The 21,676-nt window shown below is 40.0% G+C and overlaps 1 protein-coding gene across 1 annotated transcript in view; it reads left to right on the top strand.

Annotated features, from left to right (window-relative positions):
* The window catches only part of CDH4 (cadherin 4), a 769,032-nt gene that overhangs the window by 217,104 nt on the left and 530,252 nt on the right, over positions 1–21,676 (top strand). The window lies entirely within an intron of this gene.

The raw sequence follows: 21,676 nt of genomic DNA, 5'->3' as shown, positions 1-21,676 counted from the left end.
CCAAGGTACAATACTTGGATATTGTCATGCAGTCTACATCCATACACGTTGTGCCACTGAACTTGATGGGAATATTCTTGAGAGAGAGATCTACTCACATGAACAAAAATTGCAGAATTGTGCCCTGAATTCTGTTTTCATTCAAATAAATAATGAAAAGTATAATCCAGATGTTATTTTCTGCCTTGGCTGCTCCTCCCATGTTTGTCTGGCTTCACTTTTTCTGTGAGATCCAACTTCAGGCCTCAATTCAGGAATGAACACAGGGATGTAGTTAAGGCTGTTGTTGTCAAGTCTTGTCCTAAAGGTGGGAGTTTAAGAAAGTATCATCATGAAAGTGGCTACTTCCTAATTAGAAGCTTTATCTATTAATAAAGTTCCACCTTTTTGTATATTGTTTTAGTTTATATGACTTTGCACCAGTTATGAAAGTTTTGGTCCACTGACATAATATCCATTTAGAAATGATGCATAAAATTTAATAAAATGCACCAATATCAAATATTTGGTATATACAATGCTTTTTCTTGTTTGTTTTTTTTTTAAAAAAAAAAAAAGGGAACCAGTACTCAGCCAGCTCCTTGCCCTTCTTCACAGCCAGTCCTGCATCTGGGGCTGCTGAGGTGTTGGTACTCAGTACCAGCAAGTACTGGTATTAAATAAGCACTAGTTATAAGCAATGATAGTTATACACCTGAGTTATAAGCAGCCTACGGTTTTGCTGGATTTCATAGCAAGATAATTGATTTAGCATTTAACACTGTAGAAATCGTTTATGAATGCAGTTGTAATATAGTGGAGATACTGCATTTATAATCTGCACAGTAATTATAAAATATAAAATTTGACCAAAGTGCTCATATTCAAAAAGGAAGATTGAACAAATAATGTAGTTTGCTTAACGTGTTCTCTTCTTCATTTTTAGGTAAGTGTCTCAGGTCTTAGAGTGTGGAAGTTTCCTTATATGTGGTACATCAAAAGATATAAGCACATACTTGGCTGCTCCAGTTCTCTGAGGACTGAAAGGCAGGATACTCTGTGGAAAAAGTAAGGTCTGTTATATCTTCAGTTTTGATACTTTTATGTTTTGTTCAGTATTTTCAGAGTTTGTGTCCACATTTTCATCTCCAGTTTTGTGCACAGCCAACAGCTTGTAGGATCTGTATGCACCTCAGAGATATTTTTTGAGGAAACAGTTTGTGAAAAATGGACATGTAAATTCAGGATCTGGCTTGAGGCTGGAAGAAAACTGAGCCTCTATTTAGAGGAGAACAAGCTTTGAAACAAAGTGTGAAATCAGTAAAAAGTTGAAATAAGAAAAAGAACAAAAATTCTAAATTTTTTGTTTTGGTTGGAAATATTTTAGTATTTCCTAATCAAACCATTTTGCTATTCTGAATATTGTTATTTTTCACTTTGTTGTATTGACTTCAAATGCTTCCTTTTCAGTCAAGTCAGTACTATTTCCCTCAGGAAATTCCCAATGGGCTCTTCCTCTAATGCTAGAGGGTGGAAGTGGGAAGAAGAGGTGCACATATGGTCCGGAGTTTACTTCTACCAGTGCTGAAGGGGTCCTGTTTCCACATGGATGGAATCTATAGTTGTGCTGAACACACATGGGACCCACTGCCACAGATCCCCAGTTGCACCATGTGGAAAGCTATATGCTGTGCTGACATATGGTAGAGGCCCGTGTTGTCCCCTTCCCAGCAAGCTGGAGAATTGACCCCAGACAGTGTCCCCCACAAGCACTGTTGCAGAGGTGAGAGCCCCACCACCACCCCTAGATGTATGCATCATCTGTCTCCTGTTGCATGGGTCAACTTTGGTTCATGTACTGCTCTACAAGGTGCTCAACTCAGCCCTTCAGGGCTCTGTGTGCTCAATGGTCTCTGAGATCCAGACAGCAAGAAACAAGCCATAACATGTGAGAGAGAGTGCTTCTGTATTCTCATTGGTTAAAGCAAACTGGAGTAGAAAAATGGTTAGTGACCATGAAAAAGCAGCTGATGTTGAGTATCTGATCATGGAAACCATCAAATCAAGCTGTTAGTCCTATGTTATCAATATCTATAAGAAACTCTGGAAGAACTAGTATCTAGAGGGTTTTCCCCCATATTGTATCACATGTTTGTTAGTTCAGGTTGAGTCACCTGATATGGGATTTTAGCATGAGAATTTTCTGTTAGACAACCACTGAAATACTATGTTAACTATTCCAGTATCATTTTCCCTGGTGGCAATTAATTGGGATACCTGCAAGTATTCTTTTCAGTGCTGAGATGTACTATTTGCTTTAAAGGAGATTATCAGAAGGAATTAATCCCCAAGAAATTAATTTCAAGGTTTTAAAGGGTACCATGCAGTTGTAATATTGGATTGCGGTTTTTTTTTTCCAGTGGAAGGGAGCGTTCCCAGCCAATTCATCTTGTTTTACTCACTGTGGGGGCTTGTCTTTACTGTGCTTCTAACCCAAAGATTAACTCAACCATTGCTTCTGACTCAATTCATGTGCGCGCGCACACACACAAGGCTCTCGCTTAAAGTAATCCATATTTTAAACTCGATATAGCTGTCCAATAAGATGGTGAAGGTTGTAAGTCAAATGCTGCTGATGCTGAAGCTAGAAATACAGTGGAGACTCACCTATTGTATTCTGCAGATACAATCACTGTGGCAAGCTCACTCTCAATTTAGGCTAACTTTAGCATAGATAACTCCAGCTTTAACTGCAATGAAGAATGTCCCTTATAAGATTGGATGTCATCCCCCTCTTCCACCATGGTTGGGCCAAGGACAACAAGTTCACTCAAATACCAATAGCTCCACTGCTGTACCAAAATACGAATAATATTTGTTTTGGTGATGAGAAAGCAGGAGCTGACTTGGTCTGGTAAACACTTGTTCCGTGAGATGGTAGTTTTTGCGGAGGTTGCTACCTGATACTGCAATGTGTAGGCTTCTTGTAAAAGTGTGAGTCTTTAGTCCTCCTGGTTGCAAAGACAGAAACCAAATGTGAACTGAGTGTAAGTGGTACCATGATGTCTACCTTACTCTGTAGTCTGCGTGAAACAATAGCTTTGAGGTTTGTGCATGGTTCTTCATCATCTCTGTAGGACGCTAATAATTGAGCCTTAATTACTCATTAACCTCCTTAATCCACATGTCTGTAATCCAGGAACAGCTTTGGCTTGAACTCCTGCATGGCTGGAATGCCATAATCATAAAATAAATTAAGTGTAAATATAGTACAACAAAAAACAAAAATTATACAAACATATATATGCTGAACTATGTCAGACAAAATGGGTCTGTACCACAAAATCTTATCACCTAATAAATAAATTTGTTAGTCTTTAAAGTGCTACAGGACTGCTTTTTTGTTTTTGCACACGTTTAACTTGTGAAAATGAGAAATGGCAGAGAACTGTACAATACTATTACCTACATATAATAAAAACAAAACAGTTTAAGTACAATACATTAAGCATTTGTTATGACCTGTTATCCATGTATGGTACTCTATGTGCTTTGTACATCCAGAAGCTTTGTACATCCAAAAGCATTAGCCATAGACTTCGTTTAGGCTTCATTATGATGAACATCTGTGATCCAGAAAGTGCCATAATCCAGCATAGCCTATTTCCCAGGTTGCCAGATTAGAGGTTCAAGTGTATTGCAATTTAAATGTCAACAATTTCAACTGTAGAGGATGAACGGAGATATTAATATCTGTACATTCTGCTTGTTCTAGTTTCACTAGTGTCACAGGTTGGTTTGTGAGCAGAGGTGGTGGAGAATATCACTACTCTCACATGCTGCTACTCTCAACATTCGACCTCTGCAAAATATTACTAATCGATGATGGCTGGAGGGGAAAAAAAGGATCCTGATGCCAATGCTCTCACATTCCCTGCTGTGTGAATGATCTGACACATTTCTCCATGGATGGAGCATTGCCTTCCTTTCCCCTTAGGACTTAGTTCATGGCTGTTGTAGGAGATACTTCAGAAGATTAAAGACCAGAAGGTCCCCATTTGCTTTTGAACCCAGATTTCCGAAATGGGGCTGTACAGTGTGAACTCAAGCTGTGTAACAGAGCCAGGTGCAGTCCAGAGCACTTTTATTTTCCAGTTTAAATCAGGTGTTTCTAATTTAAAATAGGTTTGGGGGTGTTATTTTACACACAGAAAGAGTTAAGAGATAAATACCCTAGTTCAGCTCAGATGAAACTGTAATTGTAGCTTTACAGTGTATGTATTAGAGTAATGACCTGAATTGACATTACAAATATAATTACATTGATTCTTTACTGATGGCTATAAACAATGACATTTCCCTTGATCTCTGAACAGAGTTACTTATAAAACACATGCTCCACTTTTATATTCACACATTGAATTCTCATCACTTTTGTCTCTTACTCCCGGAGGGCTTGATTTAGAAGAAGTGTCTGATTTAATGGGAAAAAAGAAGATGAAACAACAGAGACAGCAGTTCAGAGCATTCCTAATGTGAAAGGTGTTTCTTTTTGATTGCGCTGCTCAGAATTCATTGTTTTATATTTTGATATTTTGCTTAAGAAATATGACCTTGGGCTATTTTCACTGTTGAAATTATTTTTAAATGTACATCTGCTTTCATTCTGTCTTGGAGGAACTATTACTGATGTTAAGGCATATTGAATTGATTTGATTTAACATATTACACATGAAAGTTCCCATCAGGCTAGCAAACTGAAAAAGCTTTTCTAATATCCAGGCTGGGGGGACCGTTCAGTGTGATAGGTGCCTGCTGGTGGAATCTCTCAGGCAGCAGGTGGGAGAGTTACAGGAGGAGGTGTCCATGTTGAGGAGTATCCGAATCCATGAGCAGTTCCTAGATAGTATTCATCTGGAGTCTGCTGAGGTGACTGTCCCAGTGTACAGGAAGGCTGATAAACCACTGGTGGAGAAAGAGGTAGACCAGGGTGGGCACTGGCAGCTGGTTACTTCTGGCAGCAGGCAGTGTTCCATCCCTGCACAGAACCCTCCCACTGTGGTACTGGAAAACCGTTATGCTGTACTTGCTACAGGAGATGAGTCGTCCAGTACAGAAGAGGAGAAGCCTCATACCCCCAAGGCTGAGAAGTCTCCTGCCACCACTGCAAGAAGGAAACGCAGAGTAGTGGTGGTCGGAGACTCTCTTTTGAGGGGGACGGAGGCACCCATCTGTCACCCTGACATTTCATCTCGGGAGGTATGCTGCCTGCCTGGGGCCCGTATCCGAGATGTTACAGAGGCATTGTCGAGGATTGTCCGGCCCTCAGACTACTATCCCATGCTTCTCATCCATGTGAGCGCTAATGATACTGTGAGGTGTAATGCTGAGCAGGTCAAGAGTGACTACAGGGTTCTGGGGGCACGGGTGAAGGGGTTTGGGGCACAGGTGGTATTCTCTTCAATCCTTCCTGTTGCGGGTAGGGGCCCAGGCAGAGACAGGTGCATCCTAGAGGGGAATGCCTGGCTGCGTGGATGGTGTCGCTGGGAAGGCTTCGGTTTCTTCGACCACGGGATGCTATTTCAGGAAGGACTGCTAGGCAGAGATGGCGTTCACCTTTCAAGAAGGGGAAAGACCATATTCGGACACAGACTTGCTAACCTGGTGAGGAGGGCTTTAAACTAGGTTTGCCGGGGACAGGGGAGCAAAGCCCGCAGGTAAGTGGAGAACATGGAAACCTGGGAGATGGGTCGGAAGTAGGAGGGAGCATGGGCAACAATGTCAGAGTAAAAAGAGGGCCAGGAAAAAACTGGGGGGAAAGTTCAAATCAATATCTAAGATGCCTATATACCAATGCAAGAAGTATGGGTAATAAGCAGGAAGAACTGGAAGTGCTAATAAATAAATACAACTATGATATCATTGGCATCACAGAAACTTGGTGGGATAATACACATGATTGGAATGTTGGTATTGAAGGCTACAGCCTGGTTAGGAAAGATAGACAGGGAAAAAAGGGGGGAGGTGTTGCCTTATATATAAAAAATGTACACACTTGGACTGAGGTGGAGATGGACATAGGAGATGGACGTGTTGAGAGTCTGTGGGTTAGTTTAAGAGGGGTAAAAAAGAAGGATGATGTCCTGTTAAGAGTCTACTACAGGCCACCTAACCAGGTGGAAGAGGTGGATGATGCTTTTTTTAAACAACTAACAAAATCATCCAGAGCCCAGGTTTTGGTGGTGATGGGGGACTTTAACTATCCAGATATATGCTGGAACACTAATACAGTGGGGCACAGACTATCCAATAAGTCTTAGACTGCATTGGAGACAATTTTTTATTCCAAAAAGTTTAAAAAGTCACCAGGGGAGAAACTGTTCTGGATTTGATTTTTAACAAATAAGGAGGACTTGGTCAAGAATTTGAATGTGGGAGGCTGCTTGGGTGAAAGTGATCATGAAATCACAGAATTCACAATTCTAAGGACTGGTAGGAGGGAAAACAGCAAAATAGAGATGATGGATTTCAGGAAGGCAGATTTTGGTAAACTCAGAGAGCTGGTAGGTAAGATCCCATGGGAGGAAAAACTGAGGGGAAAAACAACTGAGGAGAGTTGGCAGTTTTTCAAAGAGACATATTAAGGGCCCAAAAACAAGCTATTCCCCTATGTAGGAAAGATAGTAAATATGGGCAAAGACCGCCTTGGCTTAACAAGGAGATCTTGCATGATCTCAAACTAAAGAAGGAATCCTATAAAAAATGGAAACTAGGACAAATTACAAAGAATGAACATAGGCAAATAACACAGGAATGCAGGAGTAAAATTAGAAAGGCTAAGGCACAAAATGAGCTCCAACTAGCTACAGGCATAAACGGTAACAAGAAGGCCTTTTACAAATATATTAGAAACAAGAGGAAGACCAAGGACTGGGTAGGGCCATTGCTCAGTGAGGAGGGAGAAACAGTAACAGGGAACTTGGAAATGGCAGAGATGCTTAATGACTTCTTTGTTTCGGTCTTCACAGAGAAGTCTGAAGGAACGCCTGACATAGTGAATGCTGGTGGAAAAGGGGTAGAGTTAGTTTTTGAAATAAAAAAAGAACAAGTTAAAAACCATTTGGAAAAGTTAGATGTCTGCAAGTCACCAGGGCCAGATGAAATGCATCCTAGGGTCCTCAAGGAGCTGATAGAAGAGGTAGCTGAGCTGTTAGCTCTCATTTTTGGAAAGTCATGCGAGACAGGAGAGATTCCAGAAGACTGGAAGAGGGCAAATATAGTGCCCATCTACAAAAAGGGGAAAAAGAACAACCCAGGAAATTACAGGCCAGTCAGCTTAACTTCTGTGCCAGGAAAGGTAATGGAGCAGGTAGTTAAGGAAGTCATCTGCAAGCACTTGGAAGGTGGTAAAGTGATAGGGAACAGCCAGCATGGTTTTGTAAAAAAAACAAATCATGTCACACCAACCTGATAGCTTTTTTTGACACGATAACGAGACTCGTAGATAAGGGAGAAGCAGTGGATGTGGTATACCTAGACTTTAGTAAAGCATTTGATACGGTCTCGCATAATATTCTTATCGACAAACTAGGCAAGTACAACTTAAATGGGGCTGCAATAAGGTGGGTGCATAACTGGCTAGCTAATCGTACCCAGAGAGTAGTTGTTAATGGTGCTCAATCCAGCTGGAAAAGCATAACAAGTGGGGTTCCGCAGGGGTCTGTTTTGGGACCAGTTCTGTTCAATATCTTCATTAATGATTTGGATATTGGCATAGAAAGTACGCTTATTAAGTTTGCAGATGATACCAAGCTGGGAGGGGTTGCAACTACCTTAGAGGATAGGGTCATAATTCAGAATGATCTAGATAAATTGGAGAAATGGTCTGAAGTAAACAGGATGAAGTTTAATAAAGATAAATGTAAGGTGCTACACTTAGGAAGGAATAATCTGTTTCACACACACAGAATGGGAAAAGACTGTCTAGGAAGGAGTACAGCAGAAAGGGATCTAGGGGTTCTAGTAGATCACAAGTTAAATATGAGTCAACAGTATGATGCTGTTGCAAAAAAAACAAACATGATTCTGGGTGTGTTGTGAACAAGAAACGAGAAATCATTCTACCTCTCTACTCTGCACTGGTTAGGCCTCAGCTGGAATATTGTGTCCAGTTCTGGGCACCCCAATTCAAGAAAGATGTGGAGAAATTAGAGAAGGTCCAGAGAAGAGCAACTAGAATGATAAAAGATCTGGAGAACATGACTTATGAAGAAAGGCTGAAAGAATTGGGCTTGTTTAGCTTGGAAAAAAGAAGATTGAGGGGGGACATGATAGCAGTTTTCAGATATCTTAAAGGGTTTCATAAGGAGGAGGGAGAAAACTTGTTCTTCTTGGCTTCTGAGGAGAGAACAAAAGGCAATGGACTTAAGCTGCAGCAAGGGAAATTTAGGTTGGACATTAGGAAAAAGTTCCTAACTGTCAGGGTGGTCAAGTACTGGAATAAGTTGCCAAGGGAGGTTGTGGAATCTCCCTCGCTGTAGATATTTAAGAACAGATTAGATAGATGTCTATCAGGGATGGTGTAGATAGTGGTCGGTCCTGCCGTCGGGGCAGGGGACTGGACTCAATGGCCTCTCGAGGCTCCTTCCGGTCCTAGTGTTCTATGATTCTAAAGAAGGGTAGAAATTGGACAGGGAAACCTCGGAAATTGCAATTTTACTATTGGCAAATCTGAGTCATCAAAATCAAAACTAATAAGTACAACGAAGATATTTTCAGAATTACTGGTGCTAACCTAGCCTGATTGCTTGGGGTTTTATGGTAAACTCTGTGGGCAGACCAAAGAGAATGTAAAAGTTGCAGGTAATGCCAACAAGCATGGAAGTGTCACATTCTCAATTGCCTTTTTTTTAATGACACACATAGGCTGTGTCTACACTACCACCCTCCTTCGAAGGGAGGATGGTAAGTAAGGTGTTGGGAGTTTATTAATGAAGTGCTGTGCTGAATATGCGGGAGTTTATTAATGAAGAGCTGTGCTGAACTGAATATGCAGCACTTCACTAAGCGAATCTCCCCCCTCCATTCCCCACGGCAACTTTAAAGTTTAAAACTTCAAAGTATCGGCTTTCATCATCTGCAGCTCATCCGCCATTACTTTGAAAGTGGTAGTGTAGACAAGCCCACAGTCTAGTTAACATAATAGTTGAGAGGGGTCTGAAAATCTGGTTTCTAACTGTGCAAAAATATTACCATATACTTCCCTTTATTCTGTTTAAATGTATCTGCTGTAATGGGACAGATACTGTTTTATTTAGTTGTCAGTAAACCACTTTGAGAAAGCAATAATAGACTCTTGAACAGACCTCTGCTATTTGACTTTTCCATCTGAAAGAGGAAGTTTGTCTCACAATATGCTTTGTGTTTTCTTCCATTTTCTCCCGACTACCTCTGTAAATTAATAAACCTAGAAAATTGTTATTGTACTGCACTGTAGAATCCTAGAGCCCCAGCTTAAAACTGGGGCCCTTAGTGTTGTACGTGCATACTGCTCCAGAAATTTTATAATGTGAAGGGGAAAGAGGTGCACTGTGTGAGAAAGGAAATCTAATTCTTCATTAGAACTAGTCAAAAATATTCACTGTCAATGGGCTTTCACTGATGACTGTTTTCACCAAGCGTTTTTGTTGAGTTTTCCATTTCAGAATTATGAGAAAATCCCACTATCACATTTTGAAATAAATTCTTCCCCTTCCCCTCCATAAGAAAAAGGTAAGGCTGAGGAGTGAGTGAGAGTACTTTTCTGCCTCTGGTTTCTCTTGTTTCCCCTTCCACACCTTTTCCCCGGAGGAAATAAAACAAAATAGAGAATGTGATTTATCCAAGAAGAACGAAATTAAAGTTGCTTTAAAAATTTCACTTAAAAATAAAAAACCCCAAAACCTTATGGAAAATTTCCAGTGAAACAAACTGGTATTTTACAGTGGGAAACTGAGGCACTGAGATCTAAGGCTGGGAGAGTAGAAACAGCTTAGTGAAGTTAAGCCCCCAACTTCTTTTATTGTGGGTGCTACGCTTCACTTCCCAGGTTAAGTACATGGCCAGATGTTCTTCAGGAATAGCACAAATGAACTCAGATCTGTTTAGTGCTAGTCCAGAATCTTAACCACGTCATCCTTTTCCGCATTAAAAGCAATGAGCCTCTGACTATTGAACGTCTAGAATACACCAAAAATATAATCACAGAAGTATTACAGTTTAATAAAGCCACATTAGATTTGTATTACCTGCTGCATATTGTTGCCAAATGTTGCTGTTAATATTGGACAAATTATTATGTATAGGATACTTCTAATTTCTACATAGCAGGATATAAAATGTGAGTCTAACAGTTTAGATTTATCCCTGTTCACTGATTGATAGAAAATAGAAAGGACAGCTGTCTGCTCTGGAGACTTCCGCTTTGCATGCTCTTCTCACCCTCTTCTGTTCATCTTCACCCTGGAAGTGAGAAACCCTCAACAGAAAATTCTGAGCTGTGTCTGCACGACAAAGTTTTGTCGACGGAAGAAGCCTTCTGTCAACAAAACTTGGGAGAATCCACACTACAAATGTGTTCTGTCTAGAACCTGTCGACAGAACACACCCTTTTTCCCAGCAGAGTTCTGTCTTGAATGTTTGAGGCATAATGCCTCCCTAGACAGATTCTGTTGACAGAAAAATAATGTAGATGCTCCAAGCCCTGACAGAGATGGCTTCTGGTTCACCTGGTAGCCCTGTGTGCAGAGCTTTCAGTTGTCTCTTCTGTTGAAGAAGGGCTGGGCAGTCTGGCTGCTCTCTGTCAACAGGGGGAGCCTTGTGTTCTGTCAACAGAGGTATTGTTGGGTGATTTCTGTCAACAGAAGACTGTAGTGTAGACACAGCTCTAGTGAGATTCCAACACCTGTTGTGGTCTTATTTACTTATGGAGAGGATGAGATAGCGAGTTAATTATCAATAAAATTCTCTCTGCTCAGCCAGTCTAGAAGATAGTCTATTTTTATGCTGAAGTTCTATTTGACAAGCCCTATCTTTGCTAGGAACTTCTGCAGAACATATTCCTGCTATTGACCACAGTTAAATGATGTTCTTCCTGGTAGATATCAACAACACAAATCCTTGAAGCTCTTCGATTAAAAATCATAGAGGATGTTGAACATTTTTGTTCCTTTTCTTGTTTTTTCAGTGTATGCTGCTGATTTGCGGTGGTATTTCCAGCACCAATTTCTCTGATTCTTTACAACATAGTCAGAGTCATTACCCTTTGACTATATGTGCAACAAGACCAAAATAATGTGTAACTGAGCAGGCTAAATACACTTTCAGTCCTAAGAGTATAAGAGTGATCAATTCTAGTGGACTACCATAATCAAGCCACCATGTTGTTTCACCTTATTTAAATACGGCTTAAAATGTGTTTGTTTTTAATCTTATTGTAGCAAGAAAAAAATAGAAGTCTTTGTAAAGCTGGGTTAGAAGTTTACCAAACACAGATAGTGTCTTTTGTAGGGAGACAAATGCCTGTAAATGCTTAAACACACAGCTGTACTGTAAATCAGCCAGCCTTTAATCACAATAACAACAACCTCTGACAATACATTAAAGCATTTGTAAATATCCCCCATTTCATGAGGCTGCCTGCTTCTACTTTTAGTAGCAGAACTAATAAAGCTGGTGGTTGTGAGAGCTCTTCTGCTATCTGCTTATATATTTTAAAAAATTAGCAGATGTGAAAACAAGTAAAGGTAATTTTTATACAAAAATTGGAAAAGCGTTTGCCAGTGCATCTCATTAGGGAGATTGTAGAGCAAAGCAGAGCTGTCTTGATTATAATAACTGTCTTTCAGATAATGCAACATTACATTAGCACTTTACAATTTTGTTTTGGAAGTAGATTTTTTTTCCATTTAGTTTTAGTCCGAAATCTAAATGAAAATGGTGTGGTTTTGGACCATGACTAAGAAATGTTGCTGTTTTTACATGTTCCAATGACTGCTGCTAGTGCAAAGTTTATGATGATGATGGGTGGGATGGGGTGGGGGGAGAAAGCCATCAGTAACTGACACAACAGACGCTGGCATGGAAAACGTAGCTAAGGAGACCTTTTATCTCTAGAAAGGTGGGCAGCTCTTTTTGCAGGGAAGATAATGGAAGATGGGGAAAGAACATTTCCTGACCTTTCCGTAAATACTGTAGTGCTGTTGAGTATGCAGCATGTGCAGGTACCTTTTGGCAGCAGTTTCCTTCATTGTCGTTTAGCTGGGGCTCAGATGCTGCCTGATACCTGAACAATTGCAAGTGATTAAAGTTATTCAATTTCCTAAGGCTTTATGGGGCCAGAATCAGAGGAGTTTTAAGCTGTGATCCATTTTTTCTTGAACCTCTGGGAAACCTTCAAATATATGCACATTTTCTCTGCTTGGTTTTGGTTTTGGCCTTCCAGGTACTAATACATATAATTTCTGAAGCATTACTGGGACACACTTCTGTATTAATTAACTATTACTGTCTTAAATTAGGTAGTGGAACATATATTCTTTCACCACCACATTACAGGTATAGATGTAGTTTGGGTCAATGAGTAAAATTTGTCCATTGCTGATTCTTTGGTGTTAACATAACTGGATTGGGTCCAGAGTGCTCCTCACATCATAAAATGAGCTCATAAATGCAGGGAGAAAAAATATAGGGTGGCTTCCATTTAAGATTTAGCACTGCCTTTCCATATTGATTGATTGTTCAGCAAAATGCTGCAGTTACCTCAAAACCCTGGGACAGTCATCACTGAATTTGTAATAATGTCTACTGTATTACTTTACTGTGATTAGTCTAGTGATATATTCCATAGGCCTCAGGCAATCTCTTTGAAATAGATTTCCATTTTAACATATAATACCATAACCATACTAAGGGGTGAATTACCAAGTTCGGAAGCCAGGAATATTTTCACTGCCATGTCTTGTTCATATAACTTTGCACAGGCAAGTGTTTGCAAAGTCTAATGCAGGCATAAAGCATTTTAATGTAAAATACTATTTGTAGCAAAATGCCCCCGTCTGTGGTGTCTCCATCTTATCAGAAGTACTCTCTATATTTTTGTATGCATTCAAGGGAGCATTACATATGTAGAGGAGTTGAAGCAGCTGATCAGAAAATCTACTGTTGGGGCAGGGGTATTTGGAGCCTTGCATCAGAATAAATCATGAGCCAGATCCTGTTCTCATTGAAATCTGTGTGCTGGGTTAGCCAGGATTTACCCTCATGCAACTGTTAGTAGAACTCTAGCCTAGATCCATCATCTAGTCTGTCTCTCTCTTCTGCTCCACCTGTGGTTGCACCCAGACATTTTTCCCCATTCTCACTGACTTCCAGACCCATTATTGCTGCCCAGGAGACTTGTCTAGTCTCAGTGACTCCTTCCCAGGTTTTACCTCTCATCATTGCCCAGCCATTCCTAGTCTCTTCCCATGCAGGTTCCTCTTGCCCCATCACCTGCCTTTGGTCTCAGTCTTAGGTCACATCTATGTTAGCAGAAGATCAACCTGCTCAGGATTGATCTTCTGGGGTTCAGCTTCACACATCTAGTAGGGACACACGAAATCTACTTACCAAGGGTGAGCTATCCTGAGGAGTAAGGGAGGTAGACAGGAGAAACTCTCCTATCGACCTTCCTCATTGAGGACAGTCATGTAAGTCGATTTCAGGTAAGTCGAGCCTAGCTATGCAGTTGCGGTAGCTAGAATTGCGTATCAGAAATCGACTTATTTTCCTACTCTCGACCAGGCCTTAGTCCCAATCTACTTTGTCCATTTTCCTCCAGGTCATTCTTGTGTCTCCTCTGCATTTAAATTAAGCTGCTTCCTCCTGTGCATCATGTGGGTGCCAGCCAGAGGGATTTAGCATGCAGAAAAGACAGTATCCCTCTTTACATATTCCAGTGGTTGACCCCGGTCAGCCCTACAGCAGCCCAGAGTGGCAATTTCAGGGAAAGTCCTATTTTTGTCCCATGCTCAGTGCAGAGTCTTCAATGTTCGTAGTTTAAACTCTAGGAAGTCTCTACTGAGAGCAGCATGAATTTTTTTCCAATAGGTTTATAACTTGACCAAATTTGAGCAGATATTCACAGGAACAACAAAAATGCATCTCCCCTCCCAGCTAAATTTCAAGAATCTGCTCCAAACCATTCAGGTACTAGAAAGTTTGAAAGAAATATTTGCTATGTGTTTTTTCCAACATGGGCAAAACCAATTTTTCTCTAACCTCATTTACAGGAAAAGATGAACCATTTTGGCTGAACATTTTCAGTTAAAAAAAAAAAAAAATCCATCTGAAGCAGGTAATCTGGATGGAAGATTTCAGCCCTAGCAGCTGAGTGTTGGCAAAGTTAGTTACAACTGAAAATATCCTTTTATTATAGTGATGGTGAGGGCTACCTATCCAATTTTCAGTATATATGCATGCCTAAGTGTTCAGGATTCATTGTGAGAGGCACAATATGCATGGCATATGGAATAGACTGTTTGCGTCATTTAATTTTTTTTTGTTTAAATGAGTTATGTTGCATAGAAAAGCAAACTGATAGAAACCTGACTTCACTGAACTGTGACAGCAGATGTTCAGTGCACATTAGTGTGCAATGAAAGTTAAATCTGGCAAGGTCTTTGTTTTTTTCCATCTATGAAAAGAATTGATTGGTATATTTATTATTGTGATTACACAATTTGTTAGATTGGATGTAGGCTGTAGCTGATGAAGAGTTATGACTTTATCCAGAAACACAGTCCAGAGTAACGTGCCAGCTTCCATTTCCCTTTCCAATGCAAAACACGCTTTCTTTCCCCCACCTGGTTGGTTTTATTTAATAATAATGAGGCAGTCACACCTGTAGTAGATTAGAATTGATTAAGTGGGATTCATATTTTGCTTTACCCTCTTGTGGTACTATTATTTCATGAATTTCTCTACATTATCTGTCAGGCATTATCGCTAGCTGTTACGAACACCTGTAGCATTAGATTTTCCTGCATGTGTGATAATATGAGGCCTTTTGGAATTTTCATGGCTAAAATTGACAAGAATGGTAGATTTAAAAACTGGATATTCATTAAAAACATATTCAGTTAACTGAAGATAACGGGGAAAGCTGAAAGAGTGGATTATTTATGTGGAGAAAAAAGATACATTTTAAGCTGTAAATAGGTTGAGAGACAATCGCAGATTGAGTTTTTAATTCTCTTTGTTTTTGTGACTCTAGAGCACATTAAAAAAGGTCTGTTTTGGTGTTTAAAGGGGCATGAACCAAAGCCCATTGGAGTGAATTTAAAAAGCAAAACAAAGAAAACCCCTCCTGTTAAATCCAGTGCACTTTGAATCAGTCCTTAAAACTGTGTTAGCAACGAAGGGTCCTGTGGCACCTTATAGACTAACAGAAAAGTTTTGAGCATGAGCTTTTGTGAAAACAGACTCACTTCATCAGATGCTGGTCTTGGAAATCTGCAGGGCCCCTGGCAGATGGCCCCTGGCCCTGCAGATTTCCAAGACCAGCATCTGATGAAGTGAGTCTGTTTTCACGAAAGCTCATGCTCAAAACTTTTCTGTTAGTCTATAAGGTGCCACAGGACCCTTCACTGCTGTTACAGATCCAGACTAACACAGCTACCCCTCCGATACTTAAAACTGTGTTGTAAATCAGAGATAAAATAAAATAGGGGACAATTCTATTCTGACATTGTATCTAGAAATATTGCTGTATGATATGGTCTTGGAAAAGTATACTGTAAGGAAATTGTTGAGTCACTGATAAATCTGTGGGGCAAAGTAGCCAGGTGGAAGTTTGGATGTACTTGTACAATTCAGTTTGATATACTCCCCTTCATGCAATTGGAATACCTGTTAAGCAACGGAAATTGTATGTTTTTTCTTTATGAAGGAAAAATATACTGTGGAGAGTTCATAGACCTTTGCATCTTGATGTCTCCGCTAGAACATCTCTGGACAGGGAATTATAGGATGGCCAAGGGAGGGGATCTGGTTGTCTGAGCAGAGGTCTAGATTAGAAACCAGAAATAAATGGGTTTTAATCCCACTGTTGACACTGACTCCTGCAGGCTAAGACCTCATAAGTTCAAATATTCAAAAGCACACCCATGTACGTGTATCTTTGTGCATACAGGGCATATACATGCACATGCTTCAGAGTCGGATGGTACGTTTCCATGCCTATGTACTGTGAAAAGTGAACTTCCTTCAACACCTATGCCTCGGGTTCCTTCTTCTTTTTTTTTAAATAGGATAATTCTAGTTAAAATACTGTACATGTCTAACATGATGTGGGGCTTTGTTTGCTAAGATGGAAGACATCCTAGACCCATCATCTATATTGATGTTATTAAATAATAAAGTTACAAGTATATTGTTGGTGCAATGAAAGCCAAAGATTTAATACATGAAAATGTGGAGATATTGGCCGCGTCTACACGTGCACACTACTGCGAAGTAGCGGCACCAACTTCGAAATAGCGCCCGTCTCGGCTACCCGCGTTGGGCGCTATTTCGAAGTTGAAATCGACGTTAGGCGGTGAGACGTCGAAGTCGCTAACCCCATGAGGGGATGGGAATAGCGCCCTATTTCGAAGTTGAACATCGAAGTAGGGCACGTGTAGACAATCCGTGTCCCGCAACATCGAAATAGCGGGGTCTGCCATGGTGGCCATCAGCTGAGGGGTTGAGAGACGCTCTCTCTCCAGCCCCTGCGGGGCTCTATGGTCACCATGTGCAGCAGCCCTTAGCCCAGGGCTTCTGGCTGCTGCTGCGGCAGCTGGGGATCGATGCTGCATGCACAGGGTCTGCAACCAGTTGTCGGCTCTGTGGATCTTGTGTTGTTTAGTGCAACTGTGTCTGGGAGAGTCCCTTTAAGGGAGCGGCTTGCTGTTGAGTCCACCCTGTGACCCTGTCTGCAGCTGTGCCTGGCACCCTTATTTCGATGTGTGCTACTTTGGCGTGTAGACGTTCCCTCGCCGCGCCTATTTCAACGTGGTGCTGCCCAATGTCGAAGTTGAACATCGACATTGCCAGCCCTGGAGGACGTGTAGACGTTATTCATCGAAATAGACCATTTCGATGTAGCTACATCGAAATAAGCTATTTCGATGTAGCGTGCACGTGTAGACATAGCCATTAAGTTTTAGAGCTAATAGCTTTTAAGCATCTCTCTCAATTTTAACCGTCATAGGCCAACTTATTAATTTATTAATGCTTTCAAAACTACTTTCTGCATGAAAGATAGGGCTTTTGCACTATCAAATGAATTTCACTCCAGTGCGGAATAAGGCTGCATGCAAAACTTCAGCCCATCGAGGGTGTGTTTAAACAGCAAACTTATTTCAGAATATGGCCGCTATCTCAAAATAGCTTTGTGAGCATCTCCTCAGCAAAGCCGCTATTTTGAAATAGTGGACAGCTTATTTTGAATTCTGTAGACCTCGTTCTGTGATGAATAGTGCCTATTCCAAAAGAGATATTATGGAATAGGGAATGTGTAGACAGAAAATAGGTGCTATTTTAAATAAGATATTCTAGAATATCTTATTCTGAAATAATGTTGCTGTGCAGACATAGCAGTAGAGTGTTTCTAGGGGCTCTAATCCAAAAGAGGTAGTACTGTGTGTGGACATGCTATTTCTGAATAAGTTTTGCTGATTTTGGTGCTTCTTGGTAGTGTGGATGTGTTATTGTGCAATAGCTTGTTTTGAAACGACTACTCTGGAATAAGTTATTCCAGAACCACTCTGTAGTGTAGATATGCCTTACTTCCTTCATCAGAACCCTAAGTAGGGGTTTAACTGTGCATAAACCTTGTTTTGACCATCCATGCTGGGTTGAATTTCACTCATGGCATATATCCTTCAGAGAATAAGCAACTACAGAAAAAGAACTAGTGTTTTGTTCCTACCATGACTAGCTTAAATGAGGTGGATTTCTCCTGGAAGATTGACAGTAGATGCTCTTAATAGTACTCATGAAGACCAACTCTATAACCTCAGGACATTGATATTACAATACACTAGAAAGAATTATTTTCACATTTCTTATGTATATCATACATAATGAGTATCTGGAATGTTTCTACACTGCTGATAAGCAGCCTGCAGGAAAGTAGATACAGTTCATTTTAGTCTTGATTTCAGAGCTGTAAGGCTTGTCTTCTGGGACTCCAAAACTTAGCAGTAAATCAAATAACATCCTTCACATACACTGTCAGTCCTTTACTTCATATTCATACCAGAGTCTGAGAAAGCTGCATTCTCTGCACTGACAGAGCTTTACTGGGGAAATTGTCAGTGGGGGTTATGACTGTGATGAAGATTAATCAATCCTCAGATTACAAAAAGGCAAAAATTAATGCTGAACATGTCACAAGTTAATTCCCACATGGTTGCAGATTGTTTTTGAATTATTTCTTAAATCTATTCTCACTGTTGCCAACAATCAGTAAGTGTTAAGGATCTGATGGGGTGTGTGTTTGTGCGTGCATGTGATTGCATGGATGTATGTATGTGAAAGAGTGTGTGACTTCAAATAAAAGAACTGTATGATGATTCCACAGATAGCTATGGTACAATGAATACAAAAGACTAAGCCTTAGTAAAAATGAAAGATTCAAGCACTTCAATAGACCATCAGTTCATCCAAGCAGTGCATGTCCAATTCATGTAATAGGCTTCGTTTTGTCTAGGGCACATAAGAATGAGAGGTTAAATAACAGGGTTGACTAAAATGCACATTACTACAGCGTTACTTGTGTTATTAAGTTCTGCTCTTGTGAGCCTTATGAAAGACAAAACTAGGGATTCAGCTGGACACAGGTTCAGTGAAATAACAATGAATGCATTCATAATAATTTTAAGATTTCTTATGTTGACAGAAGATTAATGAAAGGGACTTAAGCAGCTTTTAGAAAGACCTTTTAAATGGTAAATCTCAGTTTAAAAGATAGAAGAAATACATCATGCACTTTATTATAGAAGTATGTCTTCAAAGCAATTACTTGTATTTGCTTCTTTGAACAACATTATAGTCTAGAGGTTTGAGCTCACAGTTAAACCCTGCATTCTATTATTGGCTCTTTCAGTGAATCACTCTTTGGCCCCAAACAAGTTACTTCACTGCCCCATGCCTCAGTTTCCTCAACTATGCAATGGTCGTGGTAACAGTGGCTCCTTGGGATAACCTGTGAATTATCTGGTTAATTTTTGGCCAATGCTTCAAGCATTCAAAGCTCTTTTTATAAGTACAAAATACTATTACTGAGTGGAAGAGAAATACCGTAGAATAAAGAATTTGTTTTTGTTATTCATCTTCTATTAACTGTCTTTTATTTAAAATATATCATACACATAATTTATCCTAAAAAGTTCAAGGGTGATCTATGATGCCCTTGGTCCGGTCAAAATGCATTTTGCTCCACAAAGGTGGCACAATTTGGCCCTTACTATCTTTCACAGAACATTTTATTACTATTGACGCTTCTAAAAAGAAATCCAGCTCATCTTTTTGCACAGAAGGAGGGAAGGGAGCAGAGGGGCTGTGCAGGGACATTCTGCAACCCTTGCATACCCTGCTGCCAAATTCTGCAGTGAGCAGGAGCCCACGTATCCCAGGAAAGATTGCTGGCTTATTTAGTTTGAGAGAATTCTGGTGTTCTGGTCACGAGATGTGAGAGCTGTACTCACCCACTCACCACACATTCCAGAAAAGAAGGGGGCTAGATGGTTTGTGTGGGAGGTAGGAATTTCAATTCTAAAGAAAATGTTTATTGGTAGCCTTTTTAAATTGTTCAGAAGACTTCCTTTTTAAAATAATACAAAGCCTATGAGATTGTTCATATCCTGCAAAGGAATATATGGTTAAAAGTTTTGTAACTCCTCGTTTTCACAAAATGTGTACTGTTTTATTCCACTGTATGTGCATAACTACTGGATATACCGGACATTTGTGTCATAGTAAGTGTATTACCAACCTATTTTAAAATAGCATTTCTGGGTCCATGGCCCTGTTTCAAAATAGGTGTTATTCCTCAGGAAATGAGACTACCAGAATCAAAATAATGCACCCACTATTTCAATTTATTTCAGAATATCATGTGTCTCATTTAGAAACTACTGAAGTTATTTCAAAATAACTGCTGTTATTTTGAGATAACTTGGCCATGTAGACATAGCCTCAGAGTAAACCATTGGCAACAATGGTAACCGTGTGATTCAAGATGATCCTACATCATTATCTCAATATGCAGTAAATAATGCCTATGTATTCTAGGACATTATAAACTACAAAGTGTTTCTTGAAGTATAGAATGTAAAATCAAAATTATAGTCTATTAACTCAGATAGTTTTTCCTACCAACAAAACAAATGAACAAAAGGACGAACATCACCACAATATATTGAGGAATGGTGATTGCTGTAATTTCCACCTTCCCACCCCGTTTGTCTGCAAATGGCAATTGTAAGTAATGTTTTCCTCAGCATAGCTCTCCTTTATACAGATACAATTGAGTTGGGTGTTTGAGGTAAAGATATCTCTGGCACTGAAATTTCATGAACACTTCTATATCAATTCATCTGATTCAGAGTCATGTTACAGTGACAGCCTGATACAGGTCATTGAATTCCCCTTTTCTGCCACCAGTGGGGAAAAATAAAAGCAGTACTTGCAATTATAAAAGAAATAAAAAATAATTGTGTTTGACGTAATGTTTACTGGAAAGGACAGTTAATAGTGGTCTACATTTTTGAAATCAGTTTTGCCCTCAGTAAATACCCTTTCAAAATTTGGCTATTCTAGTCAGACCTCAGTAGTGTTGCATGCTTGGGAATGAAAGCAGATGGGCCACTGAAGACTGGGCCTAATTTGGATGAAGGTGACAGGGGGCTGGAGAACATACATAGGCAGAAAAATTCACTGTATTGAGGTTGTGCACTTTGCACCGTCCCATGCTATTGGGGTTAGTAAACTTTCATCCCCCAAATAATGGAAATTTTATGTTCCAGTGTAGCACATAACATTTGCATACATTGGGTGCTATGTAAGTGCTTAGTCCCTCTTTTGTTCATGAAGATTCCTTTTTGCATTTGTAAATTTGCATTGGCATCTGTGTTTAACTTTGAAATGAAGTGATCCTGTTTATTCTGACACATTTGGGAAGCAGTTTAAGTATCTCTGAAGCATGCAAAGGAACTGTCCATCCTCCACTTATCATCTTGGGTCTAATTCCATTGATTACCCCATGTTAGGCATCGGTTTACCTTCTAAGTGCTGTGCTGGAACCAGCCTTGGTCATAGACTGTTGCTTTTTCCATTTCCCCCTTCGCACCATAAATCCTAATAAAAATTAGATGGGTGGATTTCTTACCCTGTGCAGTAATAAAACATCCCATTGCTCTACTTGTTAGAATCATGGTTGGTGGTAGAGCTGGATGAACAGTGGAAAAAGACATTCAACAAATATGCATTTGAATTTTTAATTGATTCCTCTTTGACCTTGATTGCATCCCTTTAGTGGTTGTTTTCTGCACATGCTGGAGCAATCAGGTTTTACTGATGAAGTACAAAGCCAAGATGCCTTAGTTACACTATGAATCCAACTGTACAAGCCTGA

This window comes from Carettochelys insculpta, chromosome 17 (assembly GCF_033958435.1).
Source record: "Carettochelys insculpta isolate YL-2023 chromosome 17, ASM3395843v1, whole genome shotgun sequence".
Classification (NCBI taxonomy): Eukaryota; Metazoa; Chordata; order Testudines; family Carettochelyidae; genus Carettochelys; species Carettochelys insculpta.
This window is presented reverse-complemented; position numbering and strand designations above follow the sequence as displayed.